Here is a 25,399-nt window from a genome sequence, read left to right as displayed (position 1 = left end):
CCGACCAAGTAGCTGCTCGGCAAAGTTGCAATGCCGAGACCCCCCGGGCAGCCGCCCAGGATGAGCCCACCTTTCTAGTAGAATGGGCTTTTACCGATTCCGGTAACGGCAATCCAGCCATGGAATGAGCATACTGAATCGTGTTACAGATCCAGGGTGCAATGGTCTGCTTGGAAGCAGGACACCCAACCTTGTTGGGAGCATACAGGACAAACAGAGCCTCCGTTTTCCTAATCTGAGCCGTTCTGGCGACATAAATCTTCAAAGCTCTGACCACATCCAGAGATTTTGACCCAGCGAAGGCGTCAGTAGCCACCGGCACCACAATAGGTTGATTCATGTGGAAAGAGGAAACCACCTTCGGTAGAAATTGGTGACGTGTCCTCAATTCAGCTCTATCTTCATGGAAGATCAAATAAGGGCTCTTGTGAGACAAGGCCGCTAACTCAGACACCCGCCTTGCAGAAGTTGCAGATGCCAAAGCCAACAGGATGACCACTTTCCAAGTGAGGAATTTCAACTCCACCTTCCGTAAAGGTTCAAACCAATGTGATTGAAGGAACTGCAACACCACATTAAGATCCTATGGTGCCACTGGAGGCACAAATGGAGGTTGGATGTGAAACACGCCTTTCACGAAAGTCTGAACCTCTGGAAGGGAGGCCAATTGTTTCTGAAAGAAAACCGATAAGGCCGAAATCTGTACCTTAATTGAGCCCAATTTAAGGCCCGCATCCACACCTGCTTGTAGAAAATGGAGAAAACGTCCTAGCCGAAACTCCTCCGTAGGAGCCCCCTTGGATTCACACCAAGAAACGTATTTTCTCCAAATACGGTGGTAATGTTTAGACGTTACCCCTTTTCTGGCCTGAATAAGTGTAGGAATGACTTCACTGGGAATACCCTTACGGGCTAGGATTTTGCGCTCAATCGTCATGCCGTCAAACGTAGCCGCGGTAAGTCCTGATACACGCACAGCCCCTGTTGTAACAGGTTCTCGCGCATAGGAAGAGGCCAGGGATCTCCTATGAGTAATTCCTGAAGATCTGGATACCAAGCCCTCCTTGGCCAGTCTGGGACAATGAGGATCGCCCGGATCTTTGTTCTTCTTATGATCTTTAGAACCTTTGGAATGAGGGGAAGTGGAGGGAATACATACACCGACTGAAACACCCACGGTGTTACCAGTGCATCCACTGCTATTGCTTGAGGGTCCCTTGACCTGGAACAATATCTCTGAAGCTTCTTGTTGAGACGAGATGCCATCATGTCTACTTGAGGATTTCCCCAACGACTTGTCACCTCCGCGAAGACTTCTTGGTGGAGGCCCCACTCTCCTGGATGGAGATCGTGTCTGCTGAGGAAGTCTGCTTCCCAGTTGTCCACTCCTGGAATGAATATCGCTGACAGAGCGCTTGTATGTTTTTCCGCCCAGCGGAAAATCCTTGTGGCTTCTGCCATTGCCGCTCTGCTTTTCGTTCCGCCCTGGCGGTTTATGTACGCTACTGCTGTTACATTGTCCGACTGGATCAGTACAGGTAGATCTCGAAGAAGATGTTCCGCTTGCAGAAGGCCGTTGTAAATGGCCCTTAACTCCAGAACATTTATGTGGAGACAAGTTTCCTGACTTGACCATCTTCCTTGGAAGTTTTCTCCCCTTGTGACTGCCCCCCAGCCTCGGAGGCTTGCATCCCGAACCTGCGCCCCTCTAGGAGGTGAGAGCTGTGCAGCCACCACAGGAGTGATACCCTGGTTTTTGAAGACAGGATTATCTTCCGGTGCATGTGTAGGTGGGACTCGGACCACTTGTCCAACAGGTCCCACTGGAACACTCTGGCATGGAACCTGCCAAACTGAATGGCTTTGTAGGCCGCCACCATCTTCCCCAGCAACCGAATGCATTGATGGATTGACACTCTTGCTGGCTTCAGAATTTGTTTGACCAGACTCTGAAGTTCCAGAGCCTTTTCCACTGGAAGAAAGACTCTCTGTAGTTCTGTGTCCAATATCATTCCCAAAAACGACAACCGCGTCGTCGGAATCAACTGTGATTTTGGCAAGTTTAGGAGCCAACCATGTTGCTGAAGAACTGTCAGGGAGAGTGCAACTTTTTTCACCAACTGGTCTCTGGACCTCGCCTTTATCAGGAGATCGTCCAAGTATGGGATAATCATGACTCCTTGTTTGCGAAGGAGAACCATCATCTCCGCCATCACTTTGGTGAAAATCCTCGGAGCCGTGGACAGACCAAACGGCAACGTTTGAAATTGGTAATGCCAATCCTGAATTGCAAACCTCAGATAAGCCGGATGCGGAGGATAAATGGGAACATGTAAGTAGGCATCCTTTATGTCCACCGACACCATAAAATCCCCTTCCTCCAGACTGGAAATCACTGCTCGGAGAGACTCCATCTTGAATTTGAATTTCTTTAGGTAGAAATTTAGGGATTTCAGGTTTAGGATTGGTCTGACCGAGTCGTCCGGCTTCGGGACCACAAACAGGCTCGAATAAAAGCCTTCTCCCTGTTGTGACTGGGGAACCCTGATGATAACTTGATTTTGACACAACTTTTGTATTGCGTCGCAAACCACCTCCCTGTCCGAAAGAGAAGCTGGTAAAGCCGATTTTGAAAAACCGGCGAGGGGGAATGCCTTGAAACTCCAGCTTGTACCCTTGGGATACTATTTGTAAAACCCATGGGTCTAGGTCCGAACGAGACCAAAACTGACTGAAGAGTTTGAGACGTGCCTCCACCGGTACGGACTCCTGCATAGGAGCCCCAACGTCATGCGGTGGAAGTGGCAGAAGCCTGGGAGGACTTCTGCTCCTGGGAGCCTGACAAGGCTGGTGATCGTTTACCTCTTCCCCTTCCTCTAGTAGCAAGGAAGAAAGAACCTCGGCCCTTTCTGTATTTATTGGGCCGAAAGGACTGCATCTGATAGTGATGCATTTTCTTTTGCTGTGGAGGAACATAAGGCAAAAAGGAAAACTTACCCGCTGTAGCTGTAGATACCAAATCAACAAGGCTGTCACCAAATAAAGCCTTACCTTTATATGGTAGAGATTCCATACTTTTCTTGGAATCAGCACCAGCATTCCATTGGTGAATCCACAACGCTCATCTAGCTGAGACTGCCATGGCATTGGCCTTTGATCCCAAAAGACCAATATCTCTCGCAGCTTCCTTAAGGTATGCTGCAGCATCCTTGATATAACCCAGTGTCAAGAGGATGCTATTCCTATCTAGGGTATCTATTTCAGAAGCCAAGTTGTCTGCCCACTTTTCGATAGCACTACTTACCCACGCAGACGCTATGACAGGTCTGAGTAGCGTACCTGTGGTCGCATAAATGGACTTTAACGTAGTTTCTTGTTTACGATCCGCAGGATCCTTAAGGGCCGCCGTGTCAGGTGACGGGAGAGCCACCTTTTTAGACAAAGGTGATAGGGCCTTGTCCACGGTGGGGGGTGACTCCCATTTTTCCCTATCCGCCGAGGGAAAAGGATAAGCTACCGTAATTCTTTTGGGAATCTGAAACTTTTTGTCAGGAGCTTCCCAGAGCTTTTCAAATAGCGTGTTCAGTTCATGAGAAGGGGGGAACGTTACCTCAGGTTTCCTTTCCTTATACATACAGACCCTTTTATCAGGGACAGCCGGGTCCTCAGTGATATGTAGTACCTCTTTAACCGCCACAATCATGTACTGAATGTTCTTTGCCAATTTTGGATCTAATCTGGAATCGCTATAGTCGACACTGGAATCATAGTCCGTGTCGGTATCAGTGTCTGCCAATTTGGCCAGAGTATGTTTCTGTGACCTTGAGGGGACCTGACTTTGCAATAACATATCTTCTACAGATTTCTTCCATGCCTGGGTCTGAGACTCAGACTTATCAGGCCTCTTACTAATAAGAGCCACATTAGCATTCAAGGCGTTCAACACATTTATCTAATCCGGCGTCGGCGTTGCCGACAGGGTCACCCCCGCAGCCATTTGTGTCCCTAATACAGCCTCCTCCTGGGAAGAGCCTTCAGCCTCAGACATGTCGACACACGTGCATCCAACACCTACAGACACACCGGGCCTATAGGGGACAGACCCACAGTAAAGCCTGTTAGAGAGACACAGAGGGGATTTGCCAGCTCACACCCCAGCGCCCAATCAGCGATTCTGAAGCGCCCAATAAATGCCTCAGACCTGTAGCGCTTTTATATTTCACCAAATTAGCCAGTGCCCCCCCCCCGTTTTGCACCCTGATCCTTGTCAGTGTGAAGGAAGAACCAGCGTCTCTGCAGCCTGATGGAGAGAAAATGGCGCCAAGTGAGCTGTGAGGATTAAGCTCCGCCCCCGTAATGGCGCGCTTCCGTCCCGCTTCTTCTATGATTATACTGGCGGGGGTTTTGGACAGTGCCTCGGCACTAATGTCCCTCTTTTGCCAGTGTCCACTGAGGATTTATTAGCTGCCCAGGGCGCCCCGCACCCCCCGCGCCCTGCACCCTGTAGTACTGTGTATATGCGGGAGCTTGGCGCGCAGCATCCGTGCGCTGTGCGGTACCTCAGAGAATGCCATCACTGAAGTCTTCTTTCTTCAGCTACTCATCTGTCTTCTGACTTCTGGCTCTCTAAGGGGGGTGACAGCAGGCTGCGGGAGTGAGCATCTAGGCGTACCCAGCGATCAGAACCCTCAGGAGCTAATGGTGTCCTGTAGCCAGAAGCAGAGCCCTTGAACTCACTGGAAGTGGGTCATACTCCTCTCCCCTAAGTCCCACGAAGCAGGGAGACTGTTGCCATCAGCCTCCCTGAACATAAAAAACCTAACAAAAAGTCAGTAGAGCTCCCTGTAGTGCGTCCAGTCTCACTGGGCACAATTCTAAAACTGGAGTCTGGAGGAGGGGCATAGAGGGAGGAGCCAGTTCACACCCTTTCAAAGTCTTAAAGTGCCCATGTCTCCTGCGGATCCCGTCTATACCCCATGGTTCTATGATGACCCCAGCATCCTCTAGGACGTATGAGAAACAAAGGAAACTCTCTGGAGCTCCAGAGAAATGCACCCGGCTCCTTGGGCACATTTTTGAGTCTGGTAGGAGGGGCATAAAGGGGAGGAGCCAGCACACACACACACTAAAGGTTTTAAAGTACCAGGCTCCAGTGGACCCGATCTATACCCCATGGTACTAAAGTACAGAACCCCAGTATCCACTAGGACGTAAGAAAAATTAACTTTATGAATACCATTTACTCAGCACCCACCACCCAGGGGTGTGGGGAATAGGGCTGGCATGGTTGCCCCTTGAGAGGGGGAACCCTGTTAAAGGGGGGTCCTAACTTTTCGAGAAATTCCAGTTTGAGGCTGGTTTACAGTATTACAAGGGTACCCCACACTGTGTGTCTCCCTGCTATAGCGTTACCCTACACTTTGATATAACTATAATATTAAGTTACTCTGGGGAAAACAGTCTGTAGCAGAAGTCATTATCCAAACACATGATATACCCTACTTACCTACTTTATTGGTCTCCATCTCCACTATAGGAAAATCCCGAAAGGGAGATGCCGCTAACAACTATGGGGGGCTGGCCGGGCTATTACGTCATTAGGCCCCACCATGGGTAAAATGCTGCGATTCGCGGGTCCACAGACAGGGTGGCTGTCTTAATGGCGCTATTTGCATGATTAAGCACCCCTGCCTGGTGCTGTGATTACAGTGATTTTTTCCCCCTGTCCTGCCCGCTTCACTAAGAAGTGGGTGGTGATGCGGCAGAGTCACCTACTCCTCCGGGGGGGTGGGGGACTCCCCCAAAAAATCTGGAGTCTCCTGCAATTTCCAGGAGGTAGTTATGTATGTGATATAGTGTAGCTCTATAATGATTTTTTTAAATTCCACAATGGGTTTCAATGTTTAGCATATTTGTGTGACAATGTTGTCCTTAGAAAAGTGTACTAATAGGCTTCACTGACGCCAGAGGAGAATAATTCTAGGCAGATACCTCTTCGCAGCAATTGCTAATTGTATGCCCCATAATAGTGCCCTAGTTAATTTTCTGAACCCTAGTAGTGCCCTAGTTCACTTTATTTCGACAGTGCACAATATGCCATACTATAGTGCCTTCAGCATATATTGTGCCTTACTATAGTGCCCCCAAATCATAATATACCATATATTTTATTACAATAAGTAGGTCAAGGGGCATTCCTATATATATTACAGGCCCCAAGGCAGAAGATTGCAGGGACCCTATATCATACCTCCCAACTGTCCCGATTTTGGCAGGACAGTCCCGTTTTTCACGGTCTGTCCCGCTGTCCTACCCGAGGGTCGCAGTGTCCCGCGGGTGGGGGGGGGGGGGGGGGCGGTTGGGAGATCCCCCCCTGTCACTCTCTGCTCTGAGCAGAGAAGCGGTGAATAGATGCTGTGCGCATGCGCAAAGCGTCTATTCCCCCGACAGAGAGGGACAGGAGCCATGGCCAGCAGCTCAGTGAGTGCTGTTCATGCCCCATACTGTGGCCTGTGATTGCGGCTCTTGCTGCGTGGCTACGCCCCTACCAACAAGACCACGCCCCACCTGCTAAGCCACGCCCCTAATTTCGGACGCAATGTCCCTCCTTGGCAAATTCAGAGGCTGGGAGGTATGCTATATACCACCCAATGGTATATAACACATGTATCTATGACAGGGATGGTGGGTCCCTCTCAGCTCTGGGCCCCATAGCAGCTGCACTCTCTGCATCTATGGTAGCTACGCCCTTGACTGTATGGCTGCTTTACCTGTGATCTTGATCTCATTCAAAGTGTACAGACTGGTCATCTGGAGCTCAGACCAGCGGTACGGCGTACCTTTAAGAATTTAGCCGCGAGTACGCCGTACCCACCGCCGTCAGGCCGCTGCTCACTGTGACTGCACTGCCACTGAGCCGCTCACCAGTTACAGCAGCGCTGCCGCTGGCTGCTATGTGAGGGGAGGAGAGCGCAGCTCCTCTCCTCTCTTACCCTTCAATTCTCAGTGATGTTCGGTCTCCGCTCCGGCGGCTGCTGTGGCGGGGGGTGATCTCAATAAGGCACCTGTTTGCTATACAATCAGATTGGCTGCCGGTTCGCGAGCTCTGATTGGCTAACGTACCGGCGCCTCATTTGAGATACCCGCCGCCGGAGCTGCAGAGACCAGACTTCACGAGCACTGAGGGGCAGGAGAGGCACTGCGCTCTCCTCCCCTCACACAGCACAAACAGGCAGTGGTGAGCAGGGGGTACTGTATATCTGGCACAGTGGGGGCATTTGTGTATCTGACACTGAGGGGCAATGTGTATCTGGCACTGTGGGGGCAATGTGTATCTGGCACTATGGGGCAATGTGTATCTGGCACTGTGGGGGCATTTGTGTATCTGGCACTGTGGGGCAATATGTATCTGGCACTGTGGGGGCATTTGTGTATCTGGCACTGTGGGGGCATTTGTGTATCTGGCACTCTGGGGCAATGTGTATCTGGCACTGTGGGGCAACGTGTGTCTGGCACTATTGGGGTCATATGTGTATCTGGCCCCCCATATGTGTATCACACCCCCATTTTCATTGGGCACGCCCCATATGGCATTTGGCCACGCACACAGTACCTATAAGACATTTTTTCTACTTGCACCACTGCCTCAGACCATATGACTAGATTGACCTACAGTCACTTTAGAAAAGGAATATAGCTAAGAAATGGTTTAGAGAACGTCAGGATTTTTAAGTACATAAAGGAGGCATTTTTTTGTTGCCCTAAAGTTCAGTCTCCCCCTGCTATAATAGTGATAGATGCCACACTAGAAGGAACCTTCACTGATATCTTCAAGCTTAACAGCTTTGAGAATTCTAGATTTCAACTGCACTTCAGTCAGTGTTAAGAAAGCAGACTGGACAACTCATACACATGGTGAGTCTTTATCAGGTGGAAGCTGTGTGGTTCCACTGAGGGAGTAACATGTAGATGTCTGGAAGAAATATTGCCAAAAGTGCTTAGTAATTAGCTCAGTTATGTCATATGAAATTCATATTATGAATGTACAGTTAAAGTTCACTGTATCCACATGTTTTTCTAGTAAACTGGAGATTGCTGAAGCTACTGTCCACATCAAGTTCTACTTTATTTCATATTAAAAAGATACCAGAATCTAATAGATTTATCCCATGATAACAGCCTGTTTAAAATTCAGAAAACAGAATGTCAGTATTTCCAAGATACCCAAACTTGTCACTAGACCTGTTACAGAAACGTCCACCGTGGAGTAATTGGTCATGTTATTGATCTTTAATGCCCTGTTATTATCAGGTGGATGAGACATCTGATAAAAAGAATCTGTTAAGCGTGAAGGCTTTGGCTCAATACAACTCCAGTACATTCTTTAAGGGGGGGGGGGGGGGGGGCGGGGAATACCAACGCCGGAATCCCGACACTATTCAGAATGCCGACACCGGCATCTCGAGTAGGTTAACCGTCCCGGCACGGGAATCCCAGAAGCTGGGATGCCGAACGAGCAGGCACTGGGTCGCCGGAGAGGTAAGCCGCGTGCCCTATGTTTAGACTGCAGGGAGGTGTGTACTACGACTGGCCGCCTGCCAGGGTCCCGACACCCAGCATACGGTCGCCACTGGAATGCCGGCATCGGGGCCAGCACAAAAGAGCCCCTTGCGGGCTCGCTGCGCTCGCCATGCTGCAGGCACTGTGGCGCACGTATATTTATTCTCTCTGCAGGGGTGTCCACGACACCCCAAGAGGGAGAATCGTTGTTGGTATCCGGTATGCTGAGGTATCGTTGTTGGCGCCGGTATGCTGAGAACCGGGATCCCGACAGCCGGTATATCGCGGGCAGGGGGAAGCATTAATGTTTAGGCTGCGGTGAGGGTGGGTAAGGTTAGGGGGCCAGGGGGGGTAAGGTAAGTATACTTACCTTCCAGTGTCGGGATTCCGGCCATGTCGCGGTTAGTATTCTCACCGCCGACATCCCAAACGCCGGCAAATCGAACCCAACCCCTTAAGGGAAACATATAAAATGAATACATCCCATAATCAATATTTATGAAAACTTCTGTATAAATATCTAACTTACAGTAGTTTAATTAGGTTGTCATTGTATTTTGGGATGTTAGGGAATAAGTGAAGTTTTCCTAGGAGTGTCAGCTCTTCAACTAGATCTTAGTGGTATCAGGACTTATGTTAGTGAGAGTTAGATGTTTGGGATGGTTTAGTTTTCAGGCAAACCAGGGGTTATAATTTTGATTATATCATTCACACACCCTGCCTGCCCAAGTAGGTATTGTTGTGAAAGTGTATACAAAAATATAAGGCAGTTTTTACTGACTAACCAAAGTCCATACAGATATTTTAAGTATTAGTGAATATAAACCATCAAACATGCATATGTACAGCTGAACGTAAATAAATAGATACTTACAAACAATCCAAAAACAGGTTCCATAGAATAAATAAACACTGTGGAGCCTATTAATAAGTATGTTTTCATGCAAAACAAACAGCAACTGCAGTTTTCGTTACTTTTAGTATGGACCTTATTTATCAAACTTTAACGCAAGAGAGATTGCAGCTCTCTTCCATGTTACATAGTTATCAGCAGAACACCGCCGTTTCCACGTCCTCCTTTGAAACATCAATGTTATCATACCTTCATAAGGTGTTAGCAGCACACTTGCCTACTTTTGAAAAAGCATGTCATGGAGATGTGACCGTAACACTAAGTGCAGACGTGTACTGCTACATCTGAGAGGCGTGTCATAAAAATGACTGACATCCAAATGTAAATGAGTCCCAGTTAGTAAGATCTACTTGTTGAAGAAAAGACAGTGATATTTTTCAGGAATTGTTTGTGTATTGTGTTTTAGAAGAGCTTCCATATACTGTAAACTGTAAAGGGGGGTACACACAGAGAGATCCGTGTTTAAAATCTAAGCAATCTGACTAGATTGCTTAGATTTTAAGCATGGATCTGTCGTGTGTATGCCCCATAGCGATAACAATGCGCGGCCCCGAGCATCGCTATCGCCGGTGCTAGATTGAGCCTGCATGCAGGCTCAATCTAGCGGGTCGCTCACTTCAGTGCTGTGTGAAGTGAGTGCCCCCCCTCACTCAGCACACAACACGCTGTGCTGAGCGTGGGGAGGGATGTGTGCTGAGCGGTCTGTGTTAAGATCGCTCAACACACATCTCTCCCGTCAGTACTGGCCTTAAAGGCTGGTATACATGGGAGAGATGTGTGCTGAGCGAACCGCTCAGCACACATCTCTCCAGCCGCTCAGCACAGCGCGATGTGTGCTGAGCGATGCGGAGGAGTACGGGGGGGCGCTCATTTCACCCAGCGGGTGAAATGAGTGACTTGCTAGATTGGCCTGCATGCAGGCCAATCTGGCACCAGCGATAGCGATGCGTGGGGCTGCGCATCGCTATCGCTGTGAGGGGTACACACGAGTGATCTGTGCTTAAAATCTAAGCAATCTAGTCAGATTGCTTAGATTTTAAGTATGGATCTCTTCGTGAGTACCCCCCTTAAGTGGCCAAGAGAAACCTTATTTAAAATGCATGTAGCCATAGGGATCATTAGGGGTCTATTTACTAAGCCTTGGATGGAGATAAAGTCGCTGGAGATAAAGTAACAGCCAATCGGCGCCTAACTGTCATTTTTCAAATACAGCATCTGGCATAGCAGTTAAGAGCCGATTGGCTGGTACTTTATCTCCAGCGACTTTATCTCCATCCAAGGCTTAGTAAATAGACCCCATTGTGCCTTATAACAATGCAGGGAAATGACACTGATGAACTAATTTGAATGTATGTATTTCTGATTTATTTTTTTATCCCAAGAATGTAAAGTAAAATCAGGGAGATTGCTGGTCTGTTCAGGGAGTGAGGGAGATTGCTACTGTTTCAGGGAGTCTCCTGCAGAATGAGGGAGGGTAGGAAACTCTGGTTAGCAGGCACTTTTGTGGACAATGGCTCTGATTCATGTTAGTAAGTAAATCAAATAAAAGCACTGGAACAAACCAAGTTGCCATGCAAGGGAAGCAAATACATTTTTTTATTTTTTCTGTGCAGTGTAAAAACTGGCTGCTTCTCCATGTACAGTAGCCCACAAATGTTAGACATCTTTTGTTTACACTGCAATTTAGATTTCAATTTGAACACACGCACCCCACCCAAATCTAAATCTCTCTGCGCATTACATCTGCCCCACCTGCAGTGCAACATGGTTTTGCACAGTTGCCTGCTTTTTTGCATTACTTACAGTGCATTTGGAAAGTGTTCACAGCGCTTCACTTTTTCCACATTTTGTTATGTTACAGCCTTATTCCAAAATGGAATAAATTCATTTTTTCCCCCTCAAAATTCTATACACAACACCTCATAATGACAACGTGAAAAAAATAGGATTTTAATACCTATTGGTAAATTCTTTTCTCTTAGTCCATAGAGGATGCTGGGGACTCCATAAGGACCATGGGGTATAGATGGGATCCGCAGGAGACATGGGGACACTACAAGACTTTTACTGGGTGTGAACTGGCTCCTCCCTCTATGCCCCTCCTCCAGACCTCAGTTAGAAAACTGTGCCCAGGGAGACGGACATTTCGAGGAAAGAATTTATTGAGTAAACACAGTGAGTGTCATACCAGCTCACACCACGAACATACCGCAGAATGTGGCATTCAAAAGAATACCATCCCACGGCATGAACAATACACAGCCACAAGCTGAGAGAATATGTAACACAACCAGTGTGTCAACACAACCAATAATAAGACACCGCTTGCCATGGCATGCACAACGTCAGCAACAGCCTGACAGCAAAGAAACACCACAAGAGTGTAACCAGAACCAATAACTGCAGACACAGTACGCACTGGGACGGGCGCCCAGCATCCTCTACGAACCAAGAGAAAAGGATTTACCGGTAGGTATTAAAATCCTATTTTCTCATACGTCCTAGAGCAGGGGTGTCAAAGACAAGGCCCGCGGGCCAAATCCGGCCCGCCAGACCTCGTCTGATGGCCCGCGGTGCCGCCGCCATGAAACCCCCTTCTCCCGAGTGCCCAGCTCGGGGGGGGGCGGGGTTTCGCGGAATGACGCGATTGCGTCGTGACGTCACGGCGCAAACGCGTCATTCAACGAAACCCCGTCGGAGGAGGGAGAAGGGAGCCGCGCAGACGAGGAGGGAGAGGCGGCTGAAGAGCGGCGAGAACCGCTTCAAATGTAAGTCAGCCCCTCTCCCTTCCTCTCTTTCTCTCTCTCTCCCTCCTTCCACCACCTGCCGCAATGTGTAAAATGGGGACCTGTACCTGCCGCTATGTGTAAAATGGGGACCTGTGCCTGCCACAATGTGTAAAATGGGGACCTGTGCCTGCCACAATGTGTAAAATGGGGACCTGTACCTGCCGCTATGTGTAAAATGGGGACCTGTGCCTGCCACAATGTGTAAAATGGGGACCTGTACCTGCCGCTATGTGTAAAATGGGGACCTGTGCCTGCCGCAATGTGTAAAATGGGGACCTGTGCCTGCCACAATGTGTAAAATGGGGACCTGTGCCTGCCACAATGTGTAAAATGGGGACCTGTACCTGCCGCTATGTGTAAAATGGGGACCTGTGCCTGCCACAATGTGTAAAATGGGGACCTGTACCTGCCGCTATGTGTAAAATGGGGACCTGTGCCTGCCACAATGTGTAAAATGGGGACCTGTGCCTGCCACAATGTGTAAAATGGGGACCTGTGCCTGCCACAATGTGTAAAATGGGGACCTGTACCTGCCGCTATGTGTAAAATGGGGACCTGTGCCTGCCACAATGTGTAAAATGGGGACCTGTGCCTGCCACAATGTGTAAAATGGGGACCTGTACCTGCCGCTATGTGTAAAATGGGGACCTGTGCCTGCCACAATGTGTAAAATGGGGACCTGTGCCTGCCACAATGTGTAAAATGGGGACCTGTGCCTGCCACAATGTGTAAAATGGGGACCTGTGCCTGCCACAATGTGTAAAATGGGGACCTGTGCACTATAAAAGGGGGCACATGGCTGGGCACTATAAAAGGGGGCACATGGCTGGGCACTTTAAAAGGGGGCAGATGGCTGGGCACATATAAGGCAGGTGGAGCGGTAAATTTTGGATAGACCTACAGATACAACCGGCCCTTTGATGGGGACCAAACTGCTGATGCGGCCCCCGATGAATTTGAGTTTGACACCCCTGTCCTAGAGGATGCTAGGGACTCCATAAGGACCATGGGGTTTATACCAAAGCTCCAGACCGGGCGGGAGAGTGCGGACGAATTTGCAGCACCGATTGAGCAATATAAGGTTCCCATCAGCCAAGGTATCAAATTTGTAGAGCTTAGCAAAAGTGTTTGAACCCGACCAAGTATCCGCTCGGCCAAGTTAAACCGCCGAGTCTCCTCAGGCATCCGCCCAAGAAAAGCCCCCCTTCCTAGTAGAATGGGTCACCACCGAATTCGGTAACGACAACCCAGCCGTAGAACAAGCCCGCCGAATCGGATCACATATCTAGCGTGTAAGCGACTGCAGAGACGCAGGCGCCCCAATCACGCTAGGAGCATACCGGACAAACAGAGCCTCTGTTTCCCCAATCTGAGCCAAATTGGCGACATAAATATTCAAAGCCCTGACAACATCAAGAAAACTTGAATCAGCCAATGCTCAAGTAACCACAGGCATCAAATAGGCAGGTTTCTGCGAAACACCTAAACAACTTTTTGCAGAACTATTATCCGAGTTCTCAATTTCGCTCTTTCCACCTGGAAGATCAAACAGGGCTCCAGTGAGACCCAGCCGCTACTTCCAACACCCGCCTTGCGGACGCCAAAGCCAAAAGCATGACCACTCTCCAAGAGAGTTTTTTTTATTTTTTTTTAATTTTAAGACAACCTTTCATAAAGGTTCCAATCATTGTGACACAAGAAACTCAACACCGCGTCAAGGTCCCACGGTGCTAATGGGGCACAAATGGAGGTTGGATGTGCAGTACTCCTTCCACGAAGGTCCGAACTTCTGGAAAGGTCGCCAATTCTTTCTTGAAAGAAAATTTATAAGGCCAAAGCCGTACTTGAACGGAGCCTAACTTTAGGCCTGCCTGGAGAAGAACGACCCAGCTGAAGCTTCCGCAGTAACCTTCTTGGAATCACACCAAGACACATATTTTCTTTCTTCTGGCTTCTGTGAGGGGGTTGACTGCGCGGCTCCGGGAACAAGCAGCTAGGCGCACCAAGTGATCGAACCCTCTGGAGCTAATGGTGTCCAGTAGCCTAAGAAGCAGAGCCCTTGAACTAAGAAGAAGTAGGTCTGACTTCTCTCCCCTCAGTCCCACGAAGCAGGGAGCCTGTAGCCAGCAGGTCTCCCTGAAAATAAAAAACCTAACAATAAAGTCTTTTAGAGAAACTGAGTAGATCTCCCCTAATGTGTGTCCAGTCTCTCCTGGGCACAAAGTCTAGCTGAGGTCTGGAGGAGGGGCATAGAGGGAGGAGCCCGTTCACACCCAGTAAAAGTCTTGTAGTGTGCCCATATCTCCTGCGGATCCCGTCTATACCCCATGGTCCTTATGGAGTCCCCAGCATCCTCTAGGACGTATGAGAAAAGTGTTTTTGAGATTTTTGCAAATTTATAAAAAACACAAAAAAAACTAAAGGCCCATATAGACGGGAGAGATGTGTGCTGAGCGAACCGCTCAGCACACATCTCTCCCGCCGCTCAGCACAGCGCGATGTGTGCTGAGCGATGCGGGGGAGGACGGGGCGCTCATTTCACCCAGCGGGTGAAATGAGCGACGTGCTAGATTGGCCTGCATGCAGGCCAATCTAGTACTGGCGATAGCGATGTGCGGGCCCGCGCATCGCTATCGCTGAGGGGGGTACACACGAGTGATCTGTGTTTAAAATCTAAGCAATCTAGTCAGATTGCTTAGATTTTAAGCATGGATCTCTCCGTGAGTACCCCCCTTAAAAGATCACATGTACGTAAGTATTCACAGCCTTTGTTCAATACTTTGTGGATGCACCTTTGACAGCAATTACAGCCTCAAGACTTTTTGAATATGATGCTACAAGCTTGGCACACCTATCTTTGGCCAGTTTTGCCCATTCCTTTTTTGCAGCATCTCTCAAGCTCCATCATGTCGGATGGGAAGCGTCGGTGCACAGCCATTTTCAGATCTCTCCAGAGATGTTCAATCGGATTCAAGTCTGGGCTCTGGCTGGGCCACTCAAGGACATTCACTGAGTTGTCCTGAAGCCACTCCTTTGATATCTTGGCTGGGTGCTTAGAGTCGTTGTCCTGCTGAAAGATGATCCGTCGCCCCAGTCTGAGGTCAAAAGCGCTCTGGAGCAGGTTTTCATCCAGGATGTCTCTGTACATTGCTGCATTCATCTTTCCCTCTCTATCCTGACTAGCCTCCCAGTTCCTGCCGCTGAAAAACATCCCCACAGCATGATGCTGCCACCACCATGCTTCACTGTAGGGATGGAATTGGCCTGGTGATGAGCGGTGCCTTGTTTCCTCCAAACATGACACCTGGCATTCACGCCAAAGAGTTCAATCTTTGTCTCATCAGACCACAGAATTTTGTTTCTCATGGTCTGAGAGTCTTTCAGGTGCATTTTGGCAAACTCCAGGTGGACTGCCATGTGCTTTTTACTAAGGAGTGGCTTCCGTCTAGCCACTCTACCATACAGGCCTGATTGGTGGATTGCTGCCGAGATGGTTGTCCTTCTGGAAGGTTCTCCTCTCTCCACAGAGGAATGCTGTAGCTCCGACAGAGTGACCATCGGGTTCTTGGTCACCTCCCTGACTAGGGCCCTTCTCCCCCGATCGCTCAGTTTAGATGGCCGGCCAGCTCTTGGAAGAGTCCTGGTGGTTCCGAACTTCTTCCATTTACAGATGATGGAGGCCACTGTGCTCATTGGGACCTTAAAAGCTGCAGATATTTTCCTGTAACCTTCCCCAGATTTGTGCCTAAAGACAATCCTGTCTCGGAGGTCTACAGACAATTCCTTTGACTTCATGTTTTGTTTGTGCTCAGATATGCACTGTCAAGTGTGGGACCTTATATAGACAGGTGAGTGCCTTTCCAAATCATGTCCAATCAACTGAATTTACCACAGGTGGACTCCAATTAAGCTGTAGGAACATCTCAAGGATGATCAGTGGAAACAGGATGCGCCGGAGCACAATTTTGAGCTTCATGGCAAAGGATGTGAATACTTATGTACATGTGATTTCTTAGTTTTTTATTTTTAATAAATTAGCAAAAATCTCACACAAAAAAATGATTTTTTTTTAAACGTTGTCATTATGGGGTATTGTGTGTAGAATTTTGAGGGGAAAAATTTAATTTAATCCATTTTGGAATAAGGCTGTAACGTAACAAAATGTGAAAAAGTAAAGCGCTGTGAATACTTTCCGGATGCACTGTACAAACATGAATTAGGCCCAACTCTCATGACTTGCACTTGCACCCAGTGGAGCAGCGAGATACGGGTGGTCTTCAGTATGCCGGCTGTCGGGATCCCGGCGCACAGTATACCGGCGCCGGAATCCCGACAGCCGGCATAACGACACTTATTCTCCCTCGTGGGGGTCCACGACCCCCCTGGAGGGAGAATAAAATAGCGTGGCGTGCGTAGCGAGCCCGCAAGGGGCTCATTTGCGCTCGCCATACTGTCGGTAAGCCGGCGGTGGGGCTCCCGGCGCCGGTATGCTGGTCGCCGGGAGCCCGACCGCCGGCATACCATACTACACCCGCGAGATACATAGTCTAAACCGGATAACCACAAGGTAATTACAGTAGTCTTCAATCTACTGCTTCACTTTTTATCATGCCTGCTCTGCCAGCACTAAAATGACAATTATTTGCAGTTCAGTAAGGATGTGTTGCCACTATTAGTCTTCCTCATCACTAATAACGTTGATTGACCATTTTCATACACAGAAGTTTCTTTGCTTACTGTTATGCATGCCCAAACTTGATACAACACATCCACATCAAAAAGGGAACCGCAAATGACTACTTTTACTCATTATTTTCTTTTAAGCCCGTGGTGCGTGCTCCAGTCACCCAGTGCATTGTTTAGTGTGTAGGCACCAATGATGAACAATGCGCGGCCCCGCACTCGTTCATCGTTGGTGCCCAGCCGTTTATGCATGCAGGCCAATATGGACGCACTGCTATGGAGCCGGGTGACAGGGGGAGTGAAGAAACTTCACTCCCCCGTCACCTCCCCCCCTGCTGCAGGGTCGCCTGTCGGCTGTATCCGCCGTTGGACAGTTTGGCAGCATATTGCCAAATGTGTAAGGGGCATTAGATGACTTGGGGAGAGGGTCTACATCCAAAACCTCACTAAAACATTCAAAACACATAAAAGATAAAAGCCTGTGGTGAAAGTGCAAAAAAGTGCCAGTGTAAAAAATATACAGTGCCTTAAAGGTCCTAGCCAGGAATGCAAAAAAATTATTCTTGCTCTGGTCAGAAGACTAGGGCAAAGGAAAATGGTGCCACCTGAAAAATTTAGTGCGCAAAGCAAAGTGCAGTAGTAAGTGCAAAGGTGTGGGCCAACACTAGTGCCTTCTCAGGCACCCATGCCTCATGCAGCATCAATGACACATAGCACTTTGGACATCATGCAGATGGACACTTGGCTAGAGGACCAGTTGATGGCTTATTGCTTACTGGAGACGCATTTAAGCTCCACAGCATGAGCATCTACACCTTGGGGGTCATTCCGACCCGTTCACACGCAGCAGTTCCTTGCTGCGGTGCGAATGGGTCGGAACTGCGGCTGCGTGGCGCCCGCATTGCACACGCGTGTCGTTGCCCAGCAACGGCAGTTGCCGGGCAACGACGCAAGGACCAAATAAAGCAATCGCAGGCCTGGTCACAAGAAGATTGACAGCGGGAAGGAGGATCGGGGCATCTACTCACCATTTCCCGGGCGTGGTAAGGCGAACGCAGGCGTGTCCAGGCGTTTGGAGGGTGAATGTCTGACGTCACAGCCGGGACCTTCATAGCTGGATCCATTGCACTGGGTAAGTAGGTGCAGGGCTGGTCTTGTTTTGCATGAAACTTTAGCGATCGCAGCCCTGCTATGCTAAAATACACTCCCCCATAGGCGGCGTCTTGTTGATCGCACGAGCATCAAAAAGTTGCAACGTGCGATCAACTCGGAATGATCACTCTTGTCATAGCCAAAAAGGTTAGAAGCAGTAGTGGATTTACCACTAGGCAACGATAATGATAAAAATAAGATTTTAAACCTACCGGGAAATCTTTTTCTTCTAGTCCGTAGAGGATGCTGGGGACTCCGTAAGGACCATGGGGTATAGATGGGCTCCGCAGGAGACATGGGCACTATAAAGAACTTTTATTATGGGTGTGCACTGGCTCCTCCCTCTATGCCCCTCCTCCAGACCTCAGTTAGAGAAACTGTGCCCAGAGGAGATGGACAATATGAGGAAAGGATTTTGTAATCTATGGGCAAGATTCATACCAACCCACACCAACCACACCGTATAACCTGGAATATACGCAACCAGTTAACAGTATGAACAAAAACAGCATCAGTCAACGACCGATCTCAACTGTAACATAACCCTTATGTAAGCAACAACTATATACAAGTCTTGCAGATTTAGTCCGCACTGGGACGGGCGCCCAGCATCCTCTACGGACTAGGAGAAAAAGATTTACCGGTAGGTTTAAAATCTTATTTTCTCTTACGTCCTAGAGGATGATGGGGACTCCGTAAGGACCATGGGGTTTATACCAAAGCTCCAAACCGGGCGGGAGAGTGCGGATGACTCTGCAGCACTGATTAAGCAAACGCGAGGTCCTCATCAGCCAGGGTATCAAACTTGTAAAATTTTGCAAAAGTGTTTGAACCCGACCAAGTAGCTGCTCGGCACAACTGTAATGCCGAGACGCCTCGGGCAGCCGCCCAAGAAGAGCCCACCTTCCTAGTGGAATGGGCCTTTACCGAATTTGGTAACGGCAATCCAGCCGTAGAATGAACCTGCTGAATCGTGTGACAGATCCAGTGAGCAATAGTCTGCTTAGAAGCAGGCACGCCAACCTTGTTGGCTGCATACAGGACAAACAGAGCCTCTGTCTTCCTAACCCTAGTCGTCCTGGCTACGTAGATTTTTAAGGCCCTGACTACATCCAGGGACTTAGAGTCCTCCAAGTCACGCGTAGCCACAGGTACCACAATAGGTTGGTTCATATGAAATGAAGAAACCACCTTAGGCACAAATTGAGGACGAGTCCTCAATTCCACTCTATCCACATGAAAAATCAAGTAGGGGCTCTTGTGAGACAAGGCCGCCAACTCTGACACCCGCCTTGCAGATGCCAAGGCTAATAACATGACCACCTTCGAGGTGAGAAATTTTAATTCAACCGTTTGAATCGGTTCAAACCAGTGTGATTTAAGGAACTGTTACACCACGTTAAGGTCCCATGGTGCCACTGGTGGCACAAAAGGAGGCTGGATGTGCAGCACTCCCTTTACAAAAGTCTGGACTTCTGGGAGAGAAGCCAATTCCTTCTGAAAGAATATAGATAGGGCCGAAATCTGTACCTTAATGGAGCCTAACTTTAGGCCCATAACCACTCCTGTCTGTAGGAAGTGGAGAAAATGGCCCAGATGGAAATCTTCCGTAGGAGCATTCTTGGTTTCATAGCAAGATACATACTTCCTCCAGATACAGTGATAATGCTTCGCCGTTACCTCCTTCCTAGCCTTTATCAGAGTAGGAATAACTTCCTCCGGAATACCTTTCTCAGCTAGGATTCGGTGTTCAACCGCCATGCCGTCAAACGCAACCACGGTAAGTCTTGGAACATGCAAGGCCCCTGCTGCAACAGGTCTTCCCTGAGAGGAAGAGGCCACGGATCTTCTGTGAGCATCTCCTGAAGATCCGAATACCAGGCCCTTCGAGGCCAATCTGGAACAATGAGTATTGTCTGTACTCTTTTTCGTCTTATGATTCTCAGCACTTTTGAGATGAGAGGCAGAGGAGGGAACACATAGACCGACTGAAACACCCATGGTGTCACTAGGGCGTCTACCGCTACTGCCTGAGGCTCCCTTGACCTGGCACAATACCTCCGAAGCTTTTTGTTGAGGCGTGACGCCATCATGTCTATTTGAGGAAGTCCCCAAAGACTTGTTATCTCTGCAAAGACCTCTTGATGAAGTCCTCACTCTTCTGGATGGAGATCGTATCTGCTGAGGATGTCTGCTTCCCAGTTGTCCACTCTCGGTATGAAGACTGCTTACGTGATTTTCCGCCCAGCGCAGAATCCTGGTGGCTTCCGCCATTGCCACTTTGCTCCTTGTCCCGCTTTGGCGGTTTTCATGAGCCACGGCTGTGACGCTGTCTGATTGAATCAGAACTGGTAGATCGCGAAGAAGATACTCCGCTTGTCGTAGGCCATTGTATATGGCCTTCAATTCCAGCACGTTGATGTGTAGACAAGCCTCCTGGCTTGACCATAGACCCTGAAAATTTCTTCCTTTTGTGACTGCTCCCCATCCTCGGAGGCTCGCGTCCGTGGTCACCAGAACCCAGTCTTGAATGCCGAACCTGCGACCCTCTAGAAGGTGAGCACTCTGCAGCCACCACAGGAGAGACACCCTGGCCCTGGGGGACAGGCTTATCTTTTGATGTAGTTGCAGATGGGACCCTGACCACTTGTCCAGAAGGTCCCACTGAAACGTCCTTGCATGGAACCTGCCGAAGGGGATGGCCTTGTAGGCTGCCACCATTTTTTCCAGAACTCGCGTGCATTGATGAACAGACACTCTTTTTGGGTTTAGCAGGTCCCTGACCATGTTCTGGAGATCCCGGGCATTTCCCATTGGTAGAAAAACCCTCTTCTGTTCCGTGTCCAGAATCATGCCTAGGAATGATAGTCGAGTCGTTGGATTCAACTGTGACTTTGGCAGATTGAGAATCCAACCGTGTTGTTGTAACACTCTCAAGGAGAGCGACACGCTTTTCAGCAATTGATCTCTCGATCTCGCCTTTATCAGGAGATCGTCCAAGTACGGGATAATTGTGACTCCCTGCCTGCGCAGGAGCACCATCATTTCCGCCATCACTTTGGTGAAAATCCTTGGGGTCGTGGAAAGCCCAAACGGCAACATCTGAAACTGGTAATGACAGTCCTGTACCGCGAACCTCAGGTACTCCTGATGAGGAGGAAATATGGGGACATGAAGGTAGGCATCCCTCACGTCCAGCGACACCATAAAATCCCCTCAGTTCAGACTGGATATCATAGCCCGGAGTGATTCCATCTTGAATTTGAACTTTTTAAAGTACAGGTTTAGGGATTTTAGATTTAAAATGGGTCTGACCGAACCATCTGGCTTCGGGACCACGAACAGGGTTGAATAGTACCCTTTTCCCTGTTGGACCAGGGGAACCTTGACAATCACTTGCTGTTGACACAGCTTTTGAATTGCATCTAATACTACTTCCCTCTCCGGGGAAGAGGCTGGCAAGGCCGACTTGAAAAATCGGCGAGGGGGCACCTCTTAGAACTCCAGTTTGTAACCTTGGGATACAATTTCCAACGCCCAAGGATCCACGTCTGACAAAACCCAGACCTGGCTGAAGAGTCGAAGACGTGCCCCCACCGGCGCGGACTCCCTCACTGGAGCCCCAGCGTCATGCGGTGGATTTAGCAGAAGCCGGGGAGGACTTCTGCTCCTGGGAACTAGCCGAAGCAGGTGTTCTCTTACCTCTACCCTTACCACTGGCGAGGAAAGAGGAGCCCCGACCTCTTCTGGACTTATGCGACCGAAAGGACTGCATCTGATATTGTTGAGTTTTCTTTTGCTGTGGGGGAACAAAAGGCAAAAATGTAGATTAACCCGCGGTAGCTGTGGCAACCAGGTCCGCGAGACCATCCCCAAACAAAACTTCACCCTTGTAAGGTAAAACCTCCATATGCTTCTTTGAGTCGGCATCACCCGACCATTGGCGGGTCGCCAGAGCTCGTCTCGCTGAAACTGCCATGGCGTTGGCTCTGGAACCAAGCAGCCCCACGTCTCTTTGAGCGTCTCTCATATATAAAACTGCATCTTTAATATGACCTAAAGTCAGTAAAATGGTATCCTTGTCCAGGGTATCAATGTCAGCTAATAAGGTATCTGTCCACGCTGCCACTGCGCTACAAACCCATGCCGATGCTATTGCCGGCCTGAGTAAAACACCCGTATGTGTATAAATAGATTTTAAGGTAGTTTCCTGTCTACGATCCGCAGGATCCTTGAGGGCTGCGGTATCTGGAGACGGTAGCGCCACCTTCTTGGACAGACGCGTTAAAGCCTTATACCACCCTGGGCGAGGATTCCCACCGTACCCTGTCCTTTGCAGGGAAAGGATATGCCATAAGGATCCTCTTGGGAATGTGCAGTTTTTTGTCTGGAGTTTCCCAAGCTTTTTCAAATAATTTGTTCAGTTCATGAGATGGAGGAAAAGTTACCTCCGGTTTCTTTTCCTTATACATGTGCACCCTCGTGTCAGGGACAGAGGGTTCATCTGTGATATGCAAAACATATTTTATTGCCATAATCATATAATGAATACTTTTGGCCACCTTTGGGTGTAACCTTGTCTCATCATAGTCGACACTGGAGTCAGAATCCGTTTCGGTATCAGTGTCTGCTATTTGGGATAGGGGACGCTTTTGAGACCCTGACGGGCCCTGTGACCCAGTCAAATCTGTGGATTGACTCCCTGCTGTTTCACTGGACTCAGCTTTGTCCATTCTCTTATGTAATAAGGTCACATTTGCATTTAAAATATTCCACATATCATACCAATCATGAGTCGGCGTTGCCGACGGAGACACCACAATCATCTGCTCCACCTCCTCCTTGGATGAGCCTTCCGCTTCAGACATGCCGACACAGGCGTACCGACACCCCCACACACACAGGGATATATCTATAAGGGGACAGTTCCCCGACAAGGCCCTTTGGAGAGACAGAGAGAGAGTATGCCAGCACACACCCAGCGCCAACTGACACTGGAACCAATTCCCAGATAAAGCGCTTTTCTATATATTAACTGTGATATACACTCACTGCGCCTACATCCCCCCCCCCCCCCCCCTCTTTTTCAGCCCTGTATCACCGTTCAGCAGGGGAGAGTCCGGGGAGCCAGCGTCTCTGCAGATCACTGTGGAGAAAATGGCGCTGGTTAGTGCTGTGAGACCAAGCTCCGCCCCCTCAGCGGCGGGCTTCGGTCCCGCTCAAATGTACAAATAATGGCGGGGAATGTTTATATCTACTGCCTCCGCAGCCCATATATTAGAAATGCCGGTCCAGAGGTTTATATTGCTGCCCAGGGCGCCCCCCCTGCGCCCTGCACCCATCAGTGCCTGTCAGTGTGTGTAATGTGTGGGAGCAATGGCTGCGCGCTTACCTCAGGGAAGATCTGAAGTCTTCTGCCGCCTTTGAAGTCTTTCTTCTTATACTCACCCGGCCTCTATCTTCCGGCTCTGCGAGGAGGACGGCGTCTCGGCTCTGGGACGAACGGCGGGGGGGAGACCTGCGTTCCGATCCCTCTGGAGCTAATGGTGTCCAGTAGCCTAAGAAGCAGAGCCTATCACTTAAGTAGGTCTGCTTCTCTCTCCTCAGTCCCACGATGCAGGGAGCCTGTTGCCAGCAGTGCTCCCTGAAAATAAAAAACCTAACAAAATTCTTTTATCAGAGAAACACAGTAGAGCTCCATGTAGTGCATCCATTCTCCTCTGGGCACAGAATCTAACTGAGGTCTGGAGGAGGGGCATAGAGGGAGGAGCCAGTGCACAGCCATACTAAAAGTTCTTTATAGTGCCCATGTCTCCTGCGGAGCCCGTCTATACCCCATGGTCCTTACGGAGTCCCCAGCATCCTCTAGGACGTAAGAGAAATAGTATAACACAATGCACGGGGTCAAATTGTCATGCAAACTCATCTCCAATACATTTGTCATCCACGCTGCATTTTGCAACCCCTGTATGCACCACAAAATGCACATATAGGGTTGGAGTCAAATAGGCTCTAACGCTTACCAAGGATTTCTGTTTGAGCCTCTTTCAGGCTTGAATAGAAATCCATGTTAAGTGCAACCTGCTGGCTTGTTGAGGGCTGTAAATCAATATGTTAGTTACAGCACTTACATGGGACTTTGGAGACCCTGCGCCCATTATAGATAGGCCGATGTGCACCTACTAAGAATGTCAAATGGGCTAGAACATTCCAACATCAATTTTAGTGATTTCTATGTGTAGCACCCACACAATTCAAACCTGACCATTCATTTCTTTTTAGCACATGACATGGAGAAAATTAACTGTAAACATATCAGTGTTTTAGTTTCTTCCAACTGGAATGCAACAGTTTCCAAAAGGTGGCAAGAATGCACAAACAATTATGTTATCTACCAGATAAAAGGTTAGAAAATATTTACATACCTTACTGCAGGGCTTGAAGAACCTTGGTTGCTAAGAAGTCCTATTCCGTTTCATTGCACTACTCTTCCATGTACACGGCAGGTGTAATAAGTTCTCTGCTCTGACATTTTGTACCGAAGTGTGGTATCATTATTGTTATAAGACATTCGGATTTTTAGCAACTTATGATAATTACTGTTATGTGACCATCTTCCCATATTTATATGGTGGATTAAAACATGGGCCAGTATTTACTAAAAATCCGAGTGTGGCCGATTTGTGTTTTTTTTTCTAAGTCCCAATCCGGGAATTCACTAAGCACCAATCTCGGCAGTGTCTGGTCTATTCGTAATGGTTTGAATGACAATGTTCAGAAATACGAATGAATAGACCATCGGTCAAACGCGGCTGTTATTTCTCTAACGTCCTAAGTGGATGCTGGGGACTCCGTAAGGACCATGGGGAATAGCGGCTCCGCAGGAGACTGGGCACATCTAAAGAAAGCTTTAGGACTATCTGGTGTGCACTGGCTCCTCCCCCCACGACCCTCCTCCAAGCCTCAGTTAGATCTCTGTGCCCGAACGAGAAGGGTGCACACTAGGGGCTCTCCTGAGCTTCTTAGTGAAAGTTTTAGATTAGGTTTTTTATTTTCGGAATTTATTGACTGAAAGTAACCTCACCGCTGACCGCAAAGTTCCCACCATTGGCTACAATGGAGCGCATAGGCGCTACATTGTATCTGTGCCGTGTGCTGCCTGACAGACACTACAGGAGCACACAGCCAATCAGGAGAGTGCCACGACGTGGCGCTCCCTGATTGGCTTTTAGGACCCTCTTTGACACGAGTCAGGGGGGGTCCTGGCAGTCGGGGAAAGGGGTCCCATGTGTAAACATGGGGC

The sequence above is a fragment of the Pseudophryne corroboree genome, chromosome 1 (assembly GCF_028390025.1).
Source record: "Pseudophryne corroboree isolate aPseCor3 chromosome 1, aPseCor3.hap2, whole genome shotgun sequence".
Lineage (NCBI taxonomy): Eukaryota > Metazoa > Chordata > Amphibia > Anura > Myobatrachidae > Pseudophryne > Pseudophryne corroboree.
Note: the sequence above shows the minus strand (reverse complement) of the source record.